Consider the following 13,464-nt stretch of genomic DNA (forward strand, 5'->3'; position numbering starts at 1 on the left):
TACAGAGGCGGAGACCAGAGTGATTTGTCTACCATCCAAGGAACACCAAGGGTCAGTTGAAACAAGCAGAGGCCAAGAGAAATGCACAGCCCAGGCTGCCCCCTGGAACCTCAGCCAAAGCAAAAGCAGGACCCAGGCATCACACCTTTAGCTTTCAGAGCTGTGGGACAATATGTTTCCTGTTGTTGGCTACAATTTATTCTGGAAGTCCTAGCAGACAGTACAGTCTACTAACTGTAAACAGACTGGCAAGTTAAGCTCAGTTACGGGAAAAAGAAAATTCCATTTCTAGGCCCACTCTCATAATTTATATTAAACTTGGGCTTTGTACTTGAGTTTTCCTTACGAGGCTAACCCACGTCACTTTTTGATTCACGGGATCCCTGTGCACAGTGTGGTGACTTGTCTCTCTCCATTTGGGGATCCCCAAGTTGACATCTACTCAGGCATCATTTGCCTCATGCACATGTGTCTTGGAAGTGTCTGGAGCCATTTGCAAATCTAGTTTTGGTTTGGTTAAGCTAGCTGAAACTGGCTTGAGCCAGGATTTATACTAACCTAGGAAACAGGTACATAAAACAATCACATATACATTTTTTTTTTTTCCAAGACAGGGTTTCTCTGTGTAGTTTTGGTGCTTGTCCTGGCTCTCGCTCTGTAGACCAGGCTAGCCTCGAACTCACAGAGATCCACCTGCCTCTGCCTCCCAAGTGCTGGGATTAAAGGAGTGTGCCGCCGCCGCCGCCACCATCACCACCACCACCACCACCACCTGGCGCAATCACATATACTTTGCAGAAGAAAAAATAATTGTCAGGTCAAGGTCTCACTGGGAAGGGAATGGCTGAAATTACCCTGTGCAGTGACAGTGTCTTCCCTTGTGAACAATCGTTATCAGGGTCTGTCTGTCCTCTGGGTGTGGAACGTCTTCATCTGCTAGTGTTCATAGCTTCTGAGTGGGTCTGAGATTCCTGACTTTGGCACTCTAGGGGATTGTCAGTTTTTCAATTAAAACACCCATAGTCCCCTGCCTATGGGTTCCCGGCTAAGCTAGAAGCTGTTTATTTCATGATTTCTTGCCTGGGATCTAAAGGAGACGTGGAGGATGGACCCAAGAAAGCCAGAGACAGCTTGTCAATTAGGCCTCGGGCTAGCTCATCATAATCATCTATAGCCAGCCAAGCTAATTAACATCCATGTTGTAACAGTGATAATTAACTCAAGAATCCTGGCTGTCTTTTTTTCCTTTGAGACAGAGTTTCACATAGGCCAGGCTATCCTTAAACGTTCTGTGTAGCCAAGGATGACCCTGAATGCCTGAGCCTCCTAGCTTTACTTCCTGAGTGCTGGGAAGATAGGCATACACTCCCACACCTGCTTTATGCAGTGGGGGGGGGATGGTGGAATTGAACCCAGGACTTGATGTATCCTAGGCAAGCGCTCTACTGACTGAGCTACAGCCTCGCCTCCCCCCCCCCCCCCCCCGCTCCCCCCACCCACTGCTTTTGTACTGATAAAAATACTGCATGGGAAAGTAAAAGCAAAATGGGACCTTGTGCAGAAAGTCCTAGGTGAAGAGGAGACTTGGGGTTGTGGGGTTACTCTGACCTCCAGCCTTCTCTTTCTTCAGTTGGGCCTTCACTTATGCTTAGCACAAGCTGGTAGGCCCTCCGGCTAACAGTGAGCTTTTGTCCTCTATGCTAGGCGCCCCCACGACTCCCAGGATCCTCCTGGTGTCACCTGCCTTGTGTTTTCACCTCCCTCTTAACTGTGGGAAGGAGAGGGATTTCTCCCCCAGGGCTTCTCTCACCACTGGGCACACTTGGCCCATCCTCAGTGCCCTGACCAAGTGAGTAGGATTGGAGCGCAGCCTCTGAGCGGCACTGACTGCTTGTCAGGGATCCCTGGGGACTGCAAGCTCAAGTGGTGGCTTTTCTGAGGAGGTTTCAGGTCCCGGGAGGGCTCCTTTTCAATCAATAGTGTCCGTTCTGGCTGGGATGTGTCTCAGTGGTAGAACATGTGGTAAGCGGATCCATCTATACGTAGCACCTAAAGGAATAAAAATAGGCACAGCAAACTTTTCTTCTTTTGGAAAACTCTGCTTGCACTGGTGTGGTGGCGTATATATACAGTCCCAAGCAGTTTAGGAGGTCAAGGCCGAAGCCAAAGAGTCAGAAGCCAACCTCAGTAACAGAGTGAAACCCAGTGTCTTTAAAAACAAAAGCAACAAAACAAAGAAAAACGTGTTTCAATGAAGTTTTGAGCTGGAGATGTAGCTCAGTTGAGTAGAGCGAGGCAGGAGCTCCAGGCCCTATCCCTGGTGGTGCATGGATACCATATACGTACATCCCATCCCTGATATGACAGGCATATCGGCACACGGGAGGTAGAGGCTGGAGAATCAGGAGTTCAAGGCCATCCTTGGCCACATAATGAGTTTGAGGCCAACCTGGGCTGCATGAGACCCTGTCTTAAGGAAAAGAAAATGCTCTAATCCTAGCACTTGGAATGCTGATGCAGGAGCATCAGAAGTTGATGGCTGTCTTCAGCTATATTAGTGACTTGGAGGCTACTAATGTCATGGAGGCTACATGGCATCCCAACTCCAAGAAACCAAACCAAATGTAATATAACAAAACAAAACTTCAAACTAAGTTTTCTAAAATACATGATAGACTGGGTTGGACCTTTTGATGACTTCCTGGTGGTGTTAGCATTCTTTGGTGCTTCTGTTGGTCAAGTATGCATTTGCAGGTGCCAGATAAAGCCAGCATAGGATGAAGAGAGAGGAGAGCAGCAGCCTCTTGTCCTGAGGGTTGGCTTCGTCTCTCCCAGAGTGGCTCATTTATTCAGAGTGAGTTGTCTATCTTTAGTAGGGGATTCCATTTGGGGAATGTGTTTGCCAAGACTCTTGCCTTAGACCCACACAGGAATCTTAGTAAACATACAAGCATAGCACCAACTTGCATTCTGGGAGCTGAGGTAGAGGTGGGAGTGAGGAAGGAGATCACTTGAGAGACATAAGGAGTTAGCTACCCACTACATCTTCTTGCTTTTTCTCTTTAAAACGGTCTACCTTAGCCGGGCGGTGGTGGCGCACGCCTTTAATCCCAGCACTCGGGAGGCAGAGCAGGCGGATCTCTGTGAGTTCGAGGCAGCTGGGCTACCAATGAGCTCAGGAAAGCGCAAAGCTACGCAGAGAAACCCTGTCTCGAAAAACCAAAAAAAAAAAAAACGGTCTACCTTTAGTTACTGTTCTATGAAGAGATACCATGGCCAAGGCAACTTATAAAAGAAACCATTAAATTGGAGGCTTGCTTACAGTTTCAGAGGGTGAGTCCATGACCGTTTATGGCCAGAAGGAGGCAGGCATGGTGCTGGAGCAGCAACTGAGTGCTTTAAATCCTGAACCACAAGTTGGAGGGAGGGAGAGAGAAAGGACCAGCTGGGAATGGCATGGGCTTTGAAACCTCAAAGTACTAGTGGCATACCTCCTCCAACAAGGCCACACCTCCTAATCCTTCCCAAAGTGTTCCAGCAACTGTGGGCCAGGCATTCACATATATGCACATATTGGGGCCATTCTAATTCAAACCACCACACAGTTGTTTATGAGGCCTGATACAATCTTGCCTTTCAGCCAGCCCCACAGAAAAGCACTTAATTTAAAAGTCTCCATTTAATTTTTAGTTTTTGTAGCTACTATAAAATTATAATTGGATACTTTGGATAAAAAGCAAATAGTTACACCAAGGTTACTGTTCAAGGTGTTATTGTCCAAACTTAAAACAATAAAATTCCTGAATTCATGCATCGGTTAATTCAATATGTATTTACACTGTGTGTGAAGGCATAACATTTAAATAGAGGCTGCCGGGCGGTGGTGGCGCATGTCTTTAATCCCAGCACTTGGGAGGCAGAGGCAGGTGGATCTTTGTGAGTTTGAGGCCAGCCTGGGCTACAGAGCTAGATCCAGGAAAGGCACAAAGCTACACAGAGAAACCCTGTCTCAAAAAACTAAAATACTAAAAAACTAAATAAATAGAGGCTATGTGGGCAAAATTGGAGAAGTAGCTTAGCCTTGCCCTCCATGCATGAAACCTTGGGCTCTATACCAGAAATGTATAAAACAGGTGTGGTGGTGCACACCTGTAATCCAAGCATTCAGAAGGTATAGGTAAGAGGCTTAGAAATCCAAAGTCATTCTCACCTCATAGTGAGTTGGAGGCCAGCCTGAGCTACATGAGATCTTGCCTCCCCACTCAAAAAAGATGAAACACTCACATACACATACCCTAAAAGGAAACATAAATGTAATAGCCTTAGTATTGGTGAAATTATTAAGGCTACTCCACTTAGTTAAAAGGAAGATTTATTTAGTGGGTAACTTACAAAAAGGGATAGGTAGGTCGCAGGGTCTGGGGAAGGTTTATCACAATCCAGCGGTGTTCTCTGGAGCTCTGCTCTGTCCACCTCCACCATTCAGGGTCCTGGCACAGAGAGAGCCCATCCAGATCTCTGGTCTCCTGGCCCCGCCTCGTAGGCGTGACAGTTGCCAGAGTCTCAATGGGGGTTGGAACTTCCAAATCCAAGCTGGAATGGCTACCCACTACACCTTAGTCTTTAAACAAGTCACATAAGTCTATATGTGCTGACATGCAGATATGTTCATTATTTGATACCCTAAGATTTTTTCTTCCTTTTAAAATATATTAAGAAGAAACAGGAAATTATATAAAATTGAGGGCAAGTTCAGTTTTAATTCCTTTAATTCTTTACCCTTGAAACTCAAGCTTCTAAATTACATATCCTCACCAAACTCTAACACTTTTGGAGAGTTTTCATGACAGTGCCCGTCTGACTGTCCACTGGCCAACACACCTGACAGATTTTGCCACTTTCTTACACAGGTAAAAGCTGCTAATTCCAACATTGTCACCCAAGTCCACCATATCAATAGTAGGATCTTAAAAATTACTTCCTCTCCAAAGACCCCTTTTGTACACTAGCTGAGAGCTTTAAATCTTGATCCACAAGTTAGAGTGATGGAGGGAAGAAGGGAGAGAGAGGGAGGGAGGGAGGAGGGAGGAAGGGAGAGAGAGACTGACAGGTAGATAGATAGACAGACAGACAGATAGATAGAAAACCAGAACCAGTTGGCCCCCTGCCAATAAGACTCAACCTCAAGTGCAACTCAGCTGATCTTTGTGGGTGTGCAGACGATTGTTTCCCTCCCTTCCAACAACAACAACAACAACAACAACAACAACAAAGCAACATCTGTGGAGTGGAAAGCCAGGGCTGAGTGGGAATGACTGGCCTTAAGAGAGGATTGGGAGGGGGTCAGAGGAACTTGAGGTGAGTCCCATCAGAGAAGGCTTCCGTGATGTACAAATCCAAGCTTTTATGGGACCTGCAAACTGGAAGAGTAGGCCTCAGGGCTGTAAAGAAATAGTTGAGAGGAAAAGTGTATTAGCCAGAGTTCACTAGAGGAACAGAATTGATAGATGTGTGTAGTTGAAAGATTTCCTGTGTCCCACCCAGCCTGAGGTCAGGACAAATCTCTCCCACCCACAGTCCCATAGCTGCTTATAAAATAATCACTCAGAGGCTTAATATTAATGAGAAACTGTATGATCAATGGCTAAGAATTCTTGATAGTTAGCTCTTTTATCTTAAGTTAACCCATTTCTATTAATCTATGTATTGCCACGTTACCGTGGCATTACAGGTCTGCTGGCATGTTGCTGTTGGGCGGCAGGCTGGCCGTCTCTTCTACCTCTGCCTTTCTTCTTCCTGTCTCTCTTTTGGATTTCCTGACTGGCTATAACCTGACTCACCATAGGCCAGAGCAGCTTCTTTACTAACCAATCATAGCAATACATATTCACAGTATACAGAAAGATATCTTATAGCAAGTGTGTGTGTGTTATATATATGTATATGTCATTCTAATAAACCCTGTATGTATATATGGGATTTATTAGAATGGCTTATATATGTATATATGAGATTTATTAGAATAGCATATATATGTATCCCATATATATATATATATATATGGGATGTATTAGAATGGCTTATATATATTATATATGGGATTTATTAGAATAGCATATATATCCCATCTACATACATATATATGGATTTATTAGAATAGCACACACACACACACACACACACACACACACACATATATATATCCCATATACATACATATATATGGGATTTGTTAGAATGGCTTACAGTGGGCAGTGGCGCACGTCTTTAATCCCAGCACTCCAGAGGCAGAGGCAGGCGGATCTCTGTGAGTTTGAGGCCAGCTTGGTCTACAAAGCAAGTTTCAGGATAGGCTCGAAAGGTACACAGAGAAACCCTGTCCCACCCCCCCCCCCCCCAAAAAAAAAAAAAGAAAAAAAGAATGGCTTATAGGCTGTGGTCTAGCTAGTCCAATAATGGCTGTCTGCCAATAGAACGTCTAAGAAATCCAGTAGTTCATGAAGGTGGAGATCTCAGCTGATTTTCGGAATATGCTGGAAGAAGTCGACTCTAATGCCAGTGAAGGAATTGAGGACAAGCAGGCAAAGAGAGCAAGCTTCCTTCTTTCATGTCCTTTAGAAAGGCTGCCAGCAGAAGGTGTGACCCGAGTAAAAGCTTGTCTTCACATTCAAAAGATGGGGATTAAAAGTGGGTCTTCCTGCTTCAACTGATTTCATTAAGAAAAAAATCCCTCCCAGGTGTACCCAGCTACTTGGGTCTTAGTTAATTCCAGATGTAGTCAAGCTGAAAACCAAGACCAGACATCACAAAAGGTGTGCTCATACTGAGTTAGTTTTGCATTTCACTGCAAGTCTGTGTGTTCAGCATATCTCGGGATGGGGGCTGTGAAAAGAAGTGCTGAGTATAAAACCAGGTGGTGAGCAGGCGTTGAGATATGGTGTCACAGAGATTTAGTTGTTTGGTCTCCTGTAACCCAGGCTGGTCTGGAACTCAGTATATAGCTGAGATTAACCTTAAACCTCTGATTCCCCTTGCCTCCACCTCCCAAATGCTGAGATTAAAAGTGTACATCACCACATCTGGTTTATGGGATGCTGAGAATCAACCCAAGGCTTCATGCATGCTAGGCCCACACTACCAGCTGAGCTACAGTTCCAGCCCAGGCATTAATATTGAGTTTCAATGCAGGGAATATTAACTTTTACATTTTAAAATTGGTTTATTTGGCTAACTCCATGCCCTATTAGAAATGTGATAAACTTAATATGAGTTTCATTCATTTAGACAGTCACTGGTATAGGAAACCTTTTTTTTTTTTTTTTTTGGATTTCACTTTTGAGGGTAAAGAATCCTAGTTTAAGTCTGTCTGTGAGCTGCAGGCTGTCTGTATCTGAGCATCCCAAGAGCCAGGCTGATGTATGGGCAATTCATACCGCTCCATTCAAAGCCTGCTCATAAAGTCACCGATGCACTCTTACAGTCCGGCACTCTGAAAGCAGAGGCAAGAGGATCGTGAGTTCAAGTCCAACCTGGGCTACATATTGAATTCCAGGGCAGCCTAGGCTACATAGTGAGGCCCTGTCTCAAGAATCCAAAAACCAAACAAGAAGAAGCTCCACCCACTTAAGAATGACGTGCTTTTCTCCTAGGAGCTACTGAGGTCTGCTGTTTCCTCTTCGAGATGCCTGGTGATACTTTCCAGTCAGGCAGGGATGGGGTAGGGATGGTACTGGGCCCTGGCTAGAGAAGATTCCCTGTGGCACTAATAAGGTTTAAAGTTTGGACTCTGAGCAATGAATGACTTAGTCCCTCAGGTGTGTTTAACCTGTAGCCTTCAGGCTACGCATTTCCAGAATAGCTGTGAATGCAGCCTAATACAAATCATAAATATATTTAAAACACTGTGAGCTTTTTTTTTTTTAAATTGGTTGTACCAATTTCTGAGCATGGCGCTGATAGACGACAGTGTTGTGTCACACTGTTCCAGGTGTGCCTGGGACAAAGCATGGTCCTTTCTTCATGGGTGGTGATACCATAAGGTGCTTTTGCTGTTTTCAGTAGCCTATGAAGGATATATAAATTGATTCTAGTGCCTTGTCAACTGGAAGAGAAACTGCTAAAATAAATCCCAGAGGACAAAAAGAGAACCCTTCCCCATGCACGAATTCACAAACACCTGGCCATACTGCCCAACTACACATCCTATACGCACACACAAGTAGTTTGAAGGCTAAGGAGGTCAGAACAGACTTGGGGCTAAGTCAGCTACCTTGGAACTCCAACCAACCCTTCATCTTTCTTTCTTGTAGGGACTGGAAGCAGAGTCCAGCGACCCATCCAGGCTCCCGAGTGGCCAGGAGAGGCTCATTTGCATTTGGCCACTGATCATCAGAAGAAAGAGGCTGCCCTTCAGAAATCTCAACTTCTGCAGAATCAGCTGGCAGAGGTGCCCAGCTGTGCCTGACACTTTGGGCTGGAGTCAGTATAGCTGTTGCCCACTTCCTAAATCCTGTGGTCCTGGAAGGAAGCTGCATGCTAGCCTGTGAGAGTTCTTGGCATCAAGTGATGGAAAAGCACTTTAAACACTGGTTGATTGATTGACTGATTTTGTGTGTGTGTGTGTGTGTGTGTGTGTGTGTGTCCATCCCTTATGTGTTGGCAATACTCATGCTGAGGCTGAGGGTTTACATGGCAGAAAGACATTTCAGGTACTGTCAAAGGAAGGAATGAAATGGGAAAAAACTATCACTTGACCTTCCAAAAGGAAGAAAAGTGTTCTAAAGGAAACTCTTTGTAGGGGAGTCAGGGAAGGATTGTTTGTTTATGCTATTGGCCCTGTGATCAGAAAGTCCAACAAAATACTGAACAGCAATAGAACCCCCCCCTTTTTTTTAAATTCCACCCCTCCCTCTGTGTCCTCTCTTTCCTCTCCCCATTCCTCTCAACAGAGTCTTGCTAATGTAGCCCAGGCTGGCTTCAGACTCTCTATCCTCCTGTCTCAAGTACTTGGATTATGGATGTGTACCACCATGCTTGAACTCAGCTTGAACAGGTTACAGGAACAGAATGCATTTCTAGGTACATCCTGTGCTTCAGAAATGGTTCTGAGTTACTGGAGATAAGAGAGTGCATTGGCTTTGACCTCGTCCCTAGGATCTGTGTGAGTTAAGCATAATGAGTCTGCAAGAGAGGATGTCAGAGTGGCCGGATTAGAAAAGCCGATCTTCTTTAACTTTGAGCAAAGTGGTGGCTTGGATACCTTGATGGCTGTGAATGGAGGCGGTGGTCAGGAGAGTGGGCCAGTCTTTTAAACCTTCATGTTGTCCTTCCCTATGCCAGCATGGAAATGTGAAGTTGTCACTGAGAGCAGATGGTCTTGGCTTTGTTCTATAAGCAATCTGATGAGTTGATGGTAAAGGATAACGTCATCAGCACCGCTTCCTGTTCCTTTCTCCTCCCTGGCCCTTTCCCAGTTCTCTTTGCTAACCTGCCTTCACTTTTCCTATTTCTCTCCATTCCACAGTATCTGTCTAGGGCCTAGCAGCCAGCTGATGGCTAGACATAATTTCTGCACAACTGTTATTCCCTAAGTAACCAAGTTCAACTCTGTCCTGAGCACTGGGGTGGTCTCGTTTCCTAATGGTATCCCAAGTAGATTCTTCTTGAATAAACCCTCCAGCTGGTAGCAGATTAGCACTTAAACCCTTTTGCAGGGATGTCCTTTGGCGATGAATTGATGTCCCACGTTCTGCACATCTGTATGTCCGTGTGTGTCTGGTCTGTGCATGCTTTTCTGTCTTTATCCCCTGTCATTCTGAACTGAGTCCCTTCCTTCAGAGTGTCCTAGCTGTTTTCCCAACACTGGAGAGCCTCAGGGTCCTCTATCTGGACAGAGCCACTTCTCAGCTAGCCCTTCAGAACTCAGCTCAAATGTGACTGTTTCAACAGGACCTTCTCTAGCCCTGGAGTTCTGAGGACACCCCTCGTCCGCTGTTTGAGGCCTGGTACCTGTTAGCTCTCTTTTCTTCTGGTTTTCCTTTTTTTTTTTTTTTTTTTTTTTTTTTTTTTCTTTCTCGAGACAGGGTTTCTCTGTGCAGTTTTGCGCCTTTCCTGGAACTCACTTGGTAGACCAGGCTGGCCTCGAACTCACAGAGATCTGCTTGCCTCTGCCTCCGGAGTGCTGGGACTAAAGGCGTGCGCCACCACTGCCCGGCCTGGTTTTCCTTCTTACTAGTCAGTTCTCGTGACTGGAAACCTCACTGAAGCTAACAATTCTTTATATTAATTTAAATTTCTCAATGGCTTCTCTCTCTTCATCAGACCTAGACTGATGTGCGTGGGATTGGGCCCAGACTCTGGTTACTTGGTGTGATATTCATTCTTCACTGTTAGTGAGACTAGATTTAGAATCTTCTAGAAGACTCGCTTCTGGGTATGTCTGTGAGAGTGTTTCCAGAGAGGCTGAGGAGGGAAGACCCACCTTGATATTGGCACCGTCCCACTGACAGGGGGCAAAGACTCAATAAACAGGAGAAAGGAGAAGCCGGAAGACAGCCATCATTTCTTGATCTCCGCTTCATGGTTGTGAACAGACATCTTCTCAGTTCTGCTGCTAAGGCATGAACAGGTCCACTGTGCCCTCTGGACTCTATAGACTACACCTTCAAACCTTGACCCCAAATAAATCCATCCTATCTTAAACTGTGTCTTGTTGTGTATTGGGGTCACAGCAACAAAAAAAAACCTAATACACCTGCCCATCCAGAAGGTGCCTGGAAGCATTTGGGACATAGACACTTTTCTAAGTTTGTGCAATAAACTTACTTTCATAATCAGAAATATATATATATATATATATATATATATATATATATATGTATATATGTATGTATATATGTATGTATATATATGGCTTTCTTTTGGGCCACCAGCCAGCTCCCAAATCATGACAAAGACTTATTATTAATTATGAATGCTTGGCCTTATCTTATGCTTGGCCCACTACCTCTTATAACTTAACCTATTTCTCTTCATCTACGTTTTGCCTCAGGGCTTTTTTTTTTTTTTTAACCTTTCTTTCATTCTGCATGTCCTACTCCATGACCAGCTGGAGGCTGCCTGGCTGGCCAAGCCCTGGGTGTTTCCCTCTCTCCCTCCTCTTTTCTTGTGCTAGGAGAAGCCTAGATTCCTCCTCTTACTTATTCTCTCTGCCCACCAGCCCTGCCTGTCCCTCTACAGCCTAGCTGTTGGCCGTTTAGCTTTATATTAGACCAATCAGGTGCCTTAGGCAGGCAAGGGAACACATCTTTACATTGTTAAACAAATGCAATACATCTTTGCCTAGTTAAAGTACTATTCCACAGCAATGTATTTATTTATTTGGTGTGTGTGTGTGTGTGTGTGTGTGTGTGTGTGTTACATATACATTGTGAGGTCACAGAACTCACTATGATTGTAGACCTCGGGTTAGGGTAGCTACTTTCTTTTCTCCTTCAGGTGGGGTCATCTGGCTCTCTCCCCAGCTCCTTGCACATTTAAATTTTTAAGGAATTATTTTTGTGTGTATGAGTGTTTTGCCTTTATGCATGCCTGGTGTCCTCTGAGGTCAGAGGAGGGAGTTGGATTCCCTGGATCTGGAGTTGTAAAATGGTTGTGACCTACTATGTCAGTGCTGGGAATGGAAACCTGACTCCCTGCAAGAACAAGTGTGCTTAGCCACCGAAGTGTCTCTCTCTCTCTCCACACACACACACACACTTGCACACACTTTCCAATTTAATTCCATATCCATTTGCTGTGAAGAACCCTCTGCAGCTAGTCTTGCCTTGGTGCCTATGTCTTGGGGGATCATAGTAACAGAGCAGCTGTGACACTGCCCCCAAGATCAGGCCTGTTGACTGTTGATGTTCCCTTACAGGAGTGGGTGGAGAGGATCTTTGGACCATCCCTTGAGATTCCAGCCAGTCCTTCCAGCCCCTTCTAGAGAGTGAACTTGGTGTTGAGAAGTGCCAGATTATATAAACTAAGGAAGGTTAACTGAGGGGGATTCCAAATAAACAGCTATGAGCAATCCATGCTAGGGTAAGACTGCTTTGGGATCGCCCACACTCATGCATGCTCTGTAAGTAAGCCCAATAAACTACTTGGTTCCCCAAGTTGGACTCTGATGGAATCCTGCTTCGGTTTGTCTGTGGTGTTATAAGGAGTAGGTAGACTTTTTTCCCCAGGGAAAGAGTTTCCTCCACACACCGACCACATCCATATCCCTTTCCTCTCCTCCCCGACTAGGAGACTTCCGGTCACCGGGATGGTAGTCCCAGCACACCGGGTACCTCTTCCCCCGATGTGGGCTCACCAGCTCACTCAGGCTTGCCTAATAAGCCACGCGGGTCCCAAGCTCTGTATGTAGGACTCTGGGTGGCCCAACTGCCCTCCGCCTTTCAGCCATCACACCCAGCATCTCTCGGAAGGGAAGAAGATGGGTGGCCTCTGCTAACGCGGAGTCCTTTGCTTCTGATTTCTTCTGGGTGGGTCCCGAGGAAGCGTCTTTGCTGCACACTCTGGGGAAAGGGGCAGGATCGCGCGCGCGTGCTTCGCAGTTTGCGGTCTGGGCCACAGCGACTGGCTGGCTCGGTGGACGGACTCCCAAGTTGTGAGTTGTTTTGGTTACTGGGAAACGTAACGTGCGGAGGGAGCCAGACCAGCAGGCACAGGGGTCCCGAGAGGGGGGGTGGAGGGGTGGGGTGGGGGCGTGTCCCTGCGGGGCGGGGCGTGCCATGGGCGTATCCGGGCAGGGCGGGGCGGGCCCGGAGCTGCGCGTAGAAAGGTGTGGCCGCGGCTCTGGCCTCGCTGGAGCTGAGTGGAGCTCCGGGGCAGCCTTGACCTTCGAGGGCTCAGCGAGCCGGGAACAAAGTGACGGAGGAAAACTTCCCCGAGTGCGCCCGGTGTCCCCGCGGGGGGCCTCGCTCCGGGACGCAGAGCGCGGCTCGAGAGGTCCGCGGCGCTAGGACTTGGACCGAGGTAAGGGCGACGCAGGCGGGCGGGGGCGCCGCCGCGCGGCCGGGGCGTCTCGCGTGGGCTCCCTGCAGCGGGGCGTCCCGCAGCACTCACTGCCCTAGCCGTCACCCGTGGGCCAGCCTCGCCCTTTTTCTCCCCGCCGGCTTTGGAGGCGATCAGGGGCGCGGCGGGGACACTTTGCTCCTCCGGAGGGTGGCAGCCCTCAGCACCTTCGCGTTCTCTCGGCCGCGTCCAGCCTGGCTCCCGGAGCGATCCCCTTTCCAGAAGACTCCGAAGCGAGGTCCTGCCCCGGCCCCACGCGCGGCGCCGGCATACTTTAGGGTCCAGCTGTGCCACCCAGGTTTGGAGGTGGCGGCGCCGTTCATCCCCATCCGTGCCCAGGTCCTTGTGCCCAAAGGAGAAGGGCGCAGCGGGGAGCAGGTGAGCGTCCCTGGCTTGGCCATCCCG

At 47.1% G+C, this 13,464-nt stretch overlaps 1 protein-coding gene across 1 annotated transcript in view; it reads left to right on the plus strand.

Annotated features, from left to right (window-relative positions):
* The first annotated feature begins 12,831 nt into the window (after window positions 1-12,831).
* Tiam2 (TIAM Rac1 associated GEF 2) overlaps window positions 12,832-13,464 on the plus strand; it is a 213,185-nt gene continuing 212,552 nt past the window's right edge. Inside the window, exon 1 of the mRNA XM_028854061.2 lies at window positions 12,832-13,020. The gene's annotated coding sequence lies outside the window, so the exon portion shown is untranslated. The remainder of the gene's footprint in view (window positions 13,021-13,464) is intronic.

The sequence above is a fragment of the Peromyscus leucopus genome, chromosome 8a, assembly GCF_004664715.2.
Source record: "Peromyscus leucopus breed LL Stock chromosome 8a, UCI_PerLeu_2.1, whole genome shotgun sequence".
NCBI classification, from domain to species: Eukaryota; Metazoa; Chordata; class Mammalia; order Rodentia; family Cricetidae; genus Peromyscus; species Peromyscus leucopus.